At 47.7% G+C, this 9,894-nt stretch overlaps 1 long non-coding RNA gene across 2 annotated transcripts in view; it reads right to left on the bottom strand.

The window, feature by feature from the left end:
• Positions 1–940: 940 nt before the first annotated feature.
• LOC120232933 overlaps positions 941–9,894 on the bottom strand; it is a 32,007-nt gene continuing 23,053 nt past the window's right edge. Inside the window, exons 3-4 of one of the 2 annotated variants that reach the window (XR_005528683.1) lie at positions 8,546–8,653; positions 941–1,914 (exon numbers count right to left, since the gene is read on the bottom strand). This is a non-coding gene — a long non-coding RNA (uncharacterized LOC120232933). The remainder of the gene's footprint in view (positions 1,915–8,545; positions 8,654–9,894) is intronic. The other variant, XR_005528684.1, reaches the window with a different exon arrangement.

The raw sequence follows: 9,894 nt of genomic DNA, 5'->3' as shown, positions 1-9,894 counted from the left end.
CTGATGACACTGTCTCTATCTCTCAAAAATAAATAAATGTTAAAAAATTTTTTTTAAAAAAGAATAAATGGTTCACACATTTCTTTATATGCTTAAGCTGGGCTGCAAATTGGGATCACCAGGTGGTGATTTTTTTGTAATCACATTGGCACTAGAGGTCCCACTGGACCAATTAAATCAGAAAACCTAGGGGTGGGACCGGGCCACAGTGTTTCAGAGAGTCCAGCCCCACTTTATACAAGCCTTCGAATGCTCCAGCTCAGACTCACCTGGGAGTTCTTGGGGATGACCTCATTTGTCTTTCATTTTTATTTTGCCACCATCGTAGATTTGCTCATCTCTCTTTCCCTCCCCACATCTGTGCTGTCCCATATGGTAGCAACGAGCCACACGTGGCAATTAAAATTTGAATGAACATATTCAGTTTATCAGTTGCGCTAGCTACGTTTCAAGTGCTCAAAGGCAAATGCTTATTTAAAATTAAAATGAAATTCCTTAGGCTCACATTTCTGGTGTTTAATTGGCACATGTAGTTAGTGATTACCTTATTACAGGAAGCAGACCAAATGAGGGCTAATGGGGTAGAGGAGAGTATGTAGTAAGCAATGACTGTATGCTCCGAGAAGTACAGTTCAACTACATATGAGGACACTCTCAATGGCAATTAGGATCATGTCAGCAGACTCAGGAACCAACTTGATAAGGCTCCCACTAGCCCACTGTGGTGTAATTTGAGCTTTAGTAATGACAATGATAATTATTGCAATCCATCCAATGTTTAAAAAAATTTTTAACGTTTATTTACTTTTGAGAGAGAGAGAAAGAGAGCAGAGGAGGGGCAGAGAGAGAGGGAGACACAGAATCTGAAGCAGCTCCAGGCTCCGAGCTGTCAGCACAGAGCTCGATGCGGGCTCGAACTCACCAATCGTGAGATCGTGACCTGAGCCGAAGTCGGACGCTTAACTGATTGAGCCCCCCAGGCGCCCCCATCCAATGTTTAAATACATGAACTGATTGATAATAGTATTTAGAAGGGTGCTGATGACTGTCCCCTCTTTGAGGACAGGAAACCAATCTACTGTCTTGAAAACTAATAAATGAAGTGAACCAAAGATTTGTCCTACCTTTTTTCTACAAACCGTAACAATGGGGAACAGACACTAAATGAGTGGAAGTCCCTCTCTATAAAAGTATTCCAACTAGTAAATGTAAAAGAAAGGGTAAGATTAGAAAAAAACCATTTTGCAACCCCTGATGAATAAGGTACTAAACATCAGTGGCTGGTGACATCATTAAAAGACAGACAACCAGACATGATGTGCTTTGTGACAGGAAACCAGCGCCACCCCGTGGTCCTGCCGGAGAGATCTGACCCAAGTCCGACAAGGCTCAGGATCCCACTGCTCAACGGCGGGAAACATGGAGGACAAAGAAACATACCGAGCTGTGTCAAGAGCGTTGCGTTAGTTAGCCATCGTCGCGGACAAGCTGCTAGTTGGGGGCTGATGTTATCCGAAGGCTTGACTGGGGCTAGACCGGCAGTTCCCAAGGTGGCCCAACCACGGGGCTGGCAGGTTAATGCTGGCTGTCGCCGGGAAGCCACCATGGGCCTCTCCCAGGCTGCCTCAATGTCCCCATGAGGCAATGGCTGGCTTTTTTTGCTGAGTAAATCCAAGAGAGAAAGCCCAAAGCAGCACATCTTTTAGGATAAAGCCCCAGAAGCCACATGCCTTCGGCCGGGCTGTATTCTGTTGTTCACACAGAGCGACCCTGCTACCAGGCTGGAGTGGGATTCACAGGAGGGGAGGGTCACCGGCAGCCGTCCTGAAAGCTGGAGGCCACGAGCACGCAATCAGCAAACTCCACACTGTGAGACGCTACTCTTCCAATAGTCTGTGTTCTTCAGCAGATAAACTGTAAGCAAAAGAAAGAAATGGCAAGTTTGAAAGAGACATCAGATTTTATTTCATTTTTTAAAGTTTATTTTGAGAGTGAGCAAGCATGGGGGAGGGGTGGGGGCTGGCGGGGGAGGGAGAGAATCCCAAGCAGGCTCTGCACTGTCAGCGCAGAGCCTGATGTGGGGCTCGATCCCCCAAACTGTGAGATCATGACCCGAGCCAAAGTAGGGCACTTACAAGTAGGACAGTTACAAGGGTGCTTAACGTCGAACACTTCACTTAGGTGTGTATTTGCTTTATGTGATCTTCTGTACTACGTTGCCTTTTATAACGAAAATACTTTTAAAAAATTAGAAATCTTATGGGAGCCTGGGTGGCTCAGTCGGGTTGAGCGTCCCACTTAGGCTCAGGTCATGATCTTGTGGTTCGTGGGTTCGAGCCCCGCCTCAGGCTCTGTGCTGACGGCTCAGAGCCTGGAGCCTGCTTCGGATTCTGTGTCTCCTTCTCTCTCTGCCCCTCCCCTGCTCATTCTCTGTCAAAAATAAATAAATATTTTTAAAAATTCGAAACCTTAGCCCTGAGGTACAATGTTAAATCCTCCCACGGAAATTTGTTTGACTTTGTGCAGAAGTCACAGGTCCCTTGAACACTATAAATTAGGAGGGCACGACATAGGTCTTTTTAAAGATCTTTTTCCAAAAATGAAATGAAAGGGCATGTGACTTCTCATGAACTGTACAGGCACAAATACTCTCTCTTTTTTCAAACCGAGCTTTTTGTCTTTGGAATGGGAATAGGAAATTGAATGTGATGGAATGTCTTTCCACCCATCTTTCATGAAAGGAATTTTTATTGCAAGTGGCACCAGGCCTTCTGAGTGAAAGGATGAAGTCCACAGCTTCCTACCTCCTCTGTCAATAAGCTTTAGTGATCCCAAATATTAACAGAGATAACCTCCCAGCAAAAGATGTGGTTCTTCTGTTTCCTTACAAAGCCCTAGAGGAAGAAAAAAGAAAACCCACAACCCTAATCCCAAGTAATTTCTTAGCTATGCAGCTAAAACAGAAAATCAAATTGAAAATCATCTCTTTTTCTTAAGTGCAAACTATTTGGCACTAGAAATCAGGGTTATTTTTCTTGGTAGGTATCTTTGAATTTTCTTTTTTTTCCACCTGAAAAGTGTTTATTTGCTGGGGCGCCTGGGGGGCTCAGTCGGTTGAGGTTCTGACTTCAGCTCAGGTCATGATCTCTTGGTTCATGAGTTCAAGTCCCCTTGGTGGACTTTCTGCCCTGAGCACAGAGCCCGCTTTGGATCCTCTGTCTCCCCCCCTCTCTCTCTCTAACCCTCCCCTGCTTGTGCACTCTTTCTGTCTCTCTCAACATAAATAAACTTATATGGAAACCAACTTGATAATAAACTATAAAAGAAAATAAATACATAAATAAACTTAAAAAACTTTTTAAAAATTTAATGTTTATTTCTTTTTGAAATAGAGAGGAGAGAGAGAATTCCAAGCAGGCTCTGCACACCCAGGACAGAGCCCCACGTGGGGCTTGAACTCATGAACCGTGGGATCGTGACCCGAGCAGAGATCAAGAGTTGATCTTGATCAACTCAGGTGCCCCCAATTTTCTTCCTTTAAAAAAAAAAAAGTTTATTTATTTAGAGGAGTGGGGAGGGGCAGAGAGGGAGACACAGAATCCAAAGCAGGCTCTGGGCTCTGAGCTGTCAGCATAGAGCCTGCCGCAGGGCTTGAACCCACGGCCCGCGAGATCATGACCCGGGCCGAAGTCGGACCTTTAACCGACTGAGCCACACAGGCACTGCCCCCCCAATCAAACCTTGAGGGAGGATGCAAAAGAAAGGAATTAGACGTAGTTTGAAAAATCTCCCCAGTTGACTCAAATAGGCGTCTTCATTTCCCCACTTACAGCATGAATCACAGCCCTACAATCTAGCCTTGGATTAAACAATACATCGGAAAGCATCTTAACTGGACAAAAGCATTTTGATCCCAAGCCCTTGTCCAACAGGTGCTGTTTGAAACGCTCAGAGGTGCGCATTTCCATTGGAAGGACAAATACGTCAAACTTGTCTCTTTGTTACAGGGTCGCCGATGAGGTCCTTGCTCACTTTGACACTGTTCCCCCTGCTAGGACTGTGGACGAATGGAACGTCTCCCTAAGAATTAGTTTGTGCTTCATGGACACCGGATCATGTAACTGCCTGTTTCTCTCTTTGTCTTGGCTGCTTGAAGACTCAGAACCAAATCTGTGGCTGGGAATTTAAAAAGAATGGAGCTGACTGTTGGTGGGGGAAGTGGGGTCCAGTGAGTATTCGTTGTAGCCCGTGACCTTTCTAGACGGTTTCCATCCAGGGCTTTCCCAAAGGGGATCACGTGGGGGAAACTGGGAAACTGAAGCATCTTGTTTTTTGTTTTAGGAAGAGAGAAAGGGTACAAGTGAGTGAGGGGCAGAGAGCGAGAAAGAGAGAGGGGAAGGCAGGGCTCACCAGATGTGGGGCTCATGTGCACCCAAAGTGGGGCTCGAGCTCACCTGACGCGGGGCTCCAGCTCACAGACCGTGAGATCATGACCTGAACCTAAGTCAGATGCTTAACTGACTGAGCCACCCAGACGCCCAAAACTGAGCCATTTCGATGCCTTTAAGATCTGGAGTAACTCAGATCTGTCTGCCCGGCTGCTTCCATACTGATGAGCCTTTCTAGATTCTTGTTCTCGCTGATGTCTGGTTCATCAGTGTCTCTAATATCTTCTTGGTATTCTCGGGGAACCCAGAAACAAAAACTTTCCATTTTTTGCATGCACAGACACACTGTATAAACTGTATTTTCAGAAAAATGACATTTAAAAGGGGGGGCACTCTCTTCATCAAGTCCTCTGTTCCTTCTTCTTACTCCTATTTCCTGCCTATGACAGACAAGACTGTGCATGAGTTTTCTTTAAAAATAAGAGAATGGCATTCTATGAATATCTGTTTTGAATCTGGACTTGTTTTCTCCTCCACTCTGGTGAGATCCTTTATAATAAACTACGAAATGAGGCCCCAACTTCCTCAGCCTGTAAAATATCCGGAGGTATTCAGAGATGCCTTCAAAAGTCTGGAAACCACACCATCGGAGGCCAGTCCCGGAGGACGGGCCTAGGCCTCACATATGGGGAGGAAGCCGTTAAAATCCCACTCCAGAAGGATTCGGTTTTCCTTCACTCTGGAAATCCTGCTCTCACTTGTGGGCGATGTGTCCTGACGGGCCTAGCACGCGCGCGGCTGGTGGGGGGCCGCCGGCACCTGGGAGCGGCTGCCAAGGGCAGAGGGGGCCCGGCTGGACGCCATGGACTTGCTCCGTTGTTCCTCGCACACTGTACCACAGAGCTCTCCACAGTGACGTGAATGTCCTTTATCCGTGCTGTCCGATACGGTCGCCACTAGGGCACACGGGCGTCAGGGTTTTTTTTTTTAATTTCATTTCAATTACTTTGCATTTAAATCAGCGCAGGTGGGGAGTGGCTACTGTACAGGACCGCGCAGCCTGTGACAAGGTCGTGAGGCCAACGAAGCATGATTTGGCTTGCAGACCCGGGAGACGCTAGGCCTGCTCGCTGAGTACTTATTTCCTAGCTGCCTTCTACGTTTCTCAGGCTGTGACCCCCGAGGATTCGTATCACTCAAAAGAAGCACGTCTGCGTTCTGGCTTGTCCGTCTCCGTCTTTCTTTCAGCGGGTTCCTCCTTTGCAAATAAACGTGTTTTTCTTTCTTCCGAACCTGCTTCTTGCACAGGGAGCCAGGGGTCCGGGCTGCGTGCCAGTGCTCTTACCCAGTGGCTTAAGTCCGGAGGATGAGAGCTTGTCCCGGGGGGGCGGGATTTGCTGAGACAGATCTCTCCGGCAGAGGCCTTCTGCCTTGACAGGACCGCGCTCCCTTCTTTACACAAAATGCCAGGTGAATTTAAATTACTTACAGATGTGGGATGTAGGTCAGTGACAAGCAAGGGCCTGACCAAATCGTGACCGCAGCTTCACAACAGCTACCTCTGCTTCACCTTGAGCTGAAAATCATCACGGGACCCTAAACCTGGGTTCGCTCCCCCGGCCACACCTTCATTTCCCGCAAGCAGTCGCTCCGGCGGGCTGACACCCAGCTAGGCCCTTGGCTCCAAACACAGGCTGTAGTCGAGTGTCGTGACCACATTTCACAGACCTCTTCTGGCTCACTGCGCAGCCCAAATCCCCAAATCTGACGCTAGCTGCTGAAAACTGGGGCCAAAGCCCATGCAAAACAATAGTGCATCTATCAATACAGTGATTAATTTAAAAAATTTTTAATGTTTATTTTTAGTTTTGAGAGACAGAGACAGAGAGACACAGAGCATGAGTGGAACAAGGGCAGAGAGAGAGAGGGAGACACTGAATCTGAAGCAGGCTCCAGGCTCCATGCTGTTGGCACAGAGCCCAACGCGGGGCTTGAACCCACGAACTGTGAGATCATGACCTGAGCCGAGGTCGGACACAGCTGGCTGACCACCCAGGCGCCCTGATATGATGATTAATTTAAAAAGCACGGATTACTGATTCCTATATGTCATCCCTAGACGGGCAGCTGGAAATACAAAAAAGAAGGAAAACAAATTTCTGCCTTCACGATGCTCACCATCCAGTGGAAGGAATGGCAGGAAAGAAATACCCAAATGTTGCAACAGACAGTAGTAAGGGCTCTCAGAAAACAGTCTGGATTCAGCCTGGGACTTCACCAGGAGCACCGACTCAGAAGCCATAAGCTGCCACATTAAATCAAAGGCGCTCCTACCAGCCCCGTCCCTTGCTACTCAAAGGGTGCTCCACGGACCAGCAGCGCGGGCGACGCCTGGGAGCTTGTTAGAAATGCAGCATCTCAGTCCTGCTGGATCCGAATCCGCATTAGAGACCCCCAGGTGCTTCAGGCACACATTACGGCTTGAGGAGCTCTGGCCCAGTCAACACGACCCCGAGCCATGAGAGAAACCCAGGTGCCGACCGTGACCTCAGCTCAGCCTCCCCACTCCTCTCTCCCTCACACGCCCTGGCTCTTGAAATCTCCCCAAAGAGAAATCGGTCAATTTCTGCATTGCTCGTGGTGGCACTGTCTTCTGGCTTTAGCCAGGGGCCCTTTATCCCCTTCCTGGACCTCTCTACGTCCCCAGGAGTCCTCAACATTGCCACTCAGAGCCTTGATCCTCTGCTGGTCCTTTGTGGTGGCTTCTGTCCCTCTGGCTTCAAACCGCCCCCCCCCCCCCCATGCAGAAACGGCATGGTATGGTCTTGGAGTGGATGACCTATGTTGCTACCTGCTGTGGCTTGGAATACCGAACAGCTGTCTGACATTGAGCAAGTCATGTCACCTCTTGGTGCCTCACGGTGGCTCCTGGATTCATTTGCAGACACGCATGCACACCAGTGTGGCAGTCGTACGTCCTGTCATTATTGCAAGCTGGCCATCTCTACCACCTCTAAGCTAGCTTGCACCGGTATGAAACTCGGAAGACCAATCCCGAGTCGGTAAAAGAATTCGCTGTTTTCCTGACCGTGACTTACAGACTGGCTGCCTGTTGGCCCTTCCCCCAGGATAACACCAGGGCAACTCGTGCTTTTTCTGGTAGTGCTTAGACTGAAGGAGGTTCTAAGTTTGTTCTTTGGTAGTTTCTCTCCCAGCCAAACAAGAGCTTCAGTAAAGTCAGGCTGATGCACACTGTACCAGCATTCTGTTTACCTAAGTAGTGCAAGAAGCTCGATCTGGATACAAAAGAATTACCCAGATCCACCACTTTGCTGGTGTATAAAATGCACAGCTATATAAGACAGATTTCAATTTTTTTTAAATTTTTAAAATGTTTATTTATTTTTGAAAGAGAGTCAGAGTGTGAGTGGGAAGGGGCAAAGAGAGGGGGAGACACAGAATCCAAAACAGGCTCCAGGCTCCGAGCTGTCAGCACAGAGCCCGACACGGGGCTTGAACCCATGGATCATGAGATCATGACCTGAGCTGAAGTCGCATGCTTAACCAATTGAGCCACCCGGGTGCCCCAAGATGGATTTCAATTTTAAAAGGGAAGCTCGTTAAAAAATAAGGGAAACTGGGGGCACCCAGTTGGCTCGGTCGGTAGAGCGTCTGACTGTTGATTTCAGCTCAGGTCATGATCCCAGACTCATGGGATCGAGCCACGGGGCGGGGGGGCTCTGTGCTGAGCGTGGAGCCTGCTTAAGATTCTCTCTCTCCCTCTGCCCCTCTCCACCACTCAAGTGCGGTCTACAATAGATACATAAATAAACAAAAGTAAACTGTACATACTTAAAATAAGTTAGCCTGCCCCAAGACACTGGGAAACCCAGCTTAACCAAGCTGATGAGAGGAAAATGCTGTGGGGGTGGGGGTGGGAGTGAAGCGGGGGGATGGGACAGCTACAATTACAGAAAAGTGAAACAATGACAGGGCCAGGGTGTGTGTGTGTAAGGGAAAGCATTATTTTGTCCATGTAAATGACTCTGAAATCCAGTACGATTTGCACTACTGTTTATTCTGAAGAAAGAACTCAGTCCCTTGACTAGAAGGAAATCAGAGAAGAGGAGCACCTAGTTGATGGTGACTGGACATACCTTCCTACCACAGCCTCCTCTGGGATGAAAGCCCTTCGGTATCAGGAACAGAGGCATCGTTAGCTCGGACACGTCACTCTCCAGCCCTCTGATGTGCTGGCACCAAGTCTGTAATAAAATCCTTGAACTTTAGGTCACAGTGAGGTCTCCATGGTTTTGGAGCTGTTATGAAATGTGACTCCAATAAATATAAATCAGAAGGTTAGGGAAATAACCCAAACTCTGCTTATTAGCTCTGTGGCCTGTGGCTTTTGTTAAGAACTCTCTCAATTAAATGTTGGGGCTCCTGAGGCGCTCAGTGGGTTAAGCATCTGACTCTTGATTTCAGCTCAGGTGATGATCTCACGGTTCGTGAGTTTGAGCCCCGCGTCAGTCTCTGTGCTGACAGCGCGGGGGCTGCTTGGGATTCTCTGTCTCCCTCTGTCTGCTCCTCCGCCAGTCGCACTGTCTCTGTCTCTCTCCAAATAAATAATAAATAAACTGGGGGTAAAAAAAAAAAAAAAAAACCTTCCAAATTAAAAAAAAAAGAATGTATTGATTAGACATAAAATTTCTTGCAGCAAAATAGCACATTGCCATGAGTGAACCTTAAAATCATGCTCAAAGAAAGCAGATACAAAGACCACATGTCCAATTCCATTTATGTGAAATGTGCAGAAAAGGCAAATCTACGGAGCTAGAACGGAGATCATGGTTGCCAGGGGCTGGGGGTGGGTGTGGTGGGTGACTGCATGTGGGTAGTAGGGATGCTTTGGAAGTGGTGGGAATGTTCCCAGGCTGGTTTGTGCGGATGGTGGCACAACTCCGTAAATTCACTAAAAATCACTGCACTGTTCATTTCAAGTGGGATCATTCTATGGTATGAAATTATAGGTCAATAAAGCTGTGAAAAGTTCACGTTGCCACACTTTGCCATCGGCAGCACGGTGGTGACTTTCTTTTGGGGCTCAGTGACATTGTGGCTGCTCACCCCCAGCCCTTTTAGCTACACACCTTTTGTTCTCTGACCACCACTTTGAATTGGTGAAATGGATATAGTATATACATAGTAAACGCAGAGGGACCTGGAGCCTTTGGGGGAGAAGCAGGAATGGAGACACATCTCTGATGCCACTTAATGTTTGCGAATTTCCAGTGCCCCGGTGCCACTATGTATAACTGCTGTTATCAGGTGCCAGTATGTATAACTGCTGTTATCAGCTTACTGCACCGATAAGGTGAAGGCTGGAAAATGAAATTCATTCTGGCAGGTGCAGGCTGATTTGGGTTCTCTCGGAGTCTTAAATTCAGAGTTGAACAGGTTAATTGTCCACTTACTCTAGCCCTTCTCCATGTGGGGCTGGTTAGCT

The sequence above is a fragment of the Hyaena hyaena genome, unplaced genomic scaffold (assembly GCF_003009895.1).
Source record: "Hyaena hyaena isolate Hyena2069 unplaced genomic scaffold, ASM300989v1 scaffold_80, whole genome shotgun sequence".
NCBI lineage: Eukaryota > Metazoa > Chordata > Mammalia > Carnivora > Hyaenidae > Hyaena > Hyaena hyaena.
This window is presented reverse-complemented; position numbering and strand designations above follow the sequence as displayed.